This window comes from Sinocyclocheilus anshuiensis, unplaced genomic scaffold, assembly GCF_001515605.1.
Source record: "Sinocyclocheilus anshuiensis isolate Anshui unplaced genomic scaffold, SAMN03320099.WGS_v1.1 scaffold164, whole genome shotgun sequence".
Taxonomy (NCBI): Eukaryota; Metazoa; Chordata; class Actinopteri; order Cypriniformes; family Cyprinidae; genus Sinocyclocheilus; species Sinocyclocheilus anshuiensis.
Genome location: NW_015557128.1, coordinates 1102768 through 1103042, shown reverse-complemented (window position 1 = coordinate 1103042; position 275 = coordinate 1102768).

The window sequence follows — 275 nt, the reverse complement described above, 5'->3', positions numbered from 1 at the left end:
TTTTTTTTTTTTTTTTTTTTTTTTTTATACAAAAAAAACATAATTCAGCTCCAAACTATTTTTTTTTATTTGATTTCATTTTGATGTTTATTTAATGTTCACAGATAGAAAAGAATAAATATATATATAAAAATAAGATGTTTTTAAATTGTATTCAGACTGGGTTGCAAAAATTGCAAACATCATGTCAAAAAAATCTAAATCAAGACAGCTCATATAATAAATTAATTTAATTTAATACATTTATCTAAAAAATGACTTAGAAATATCATATT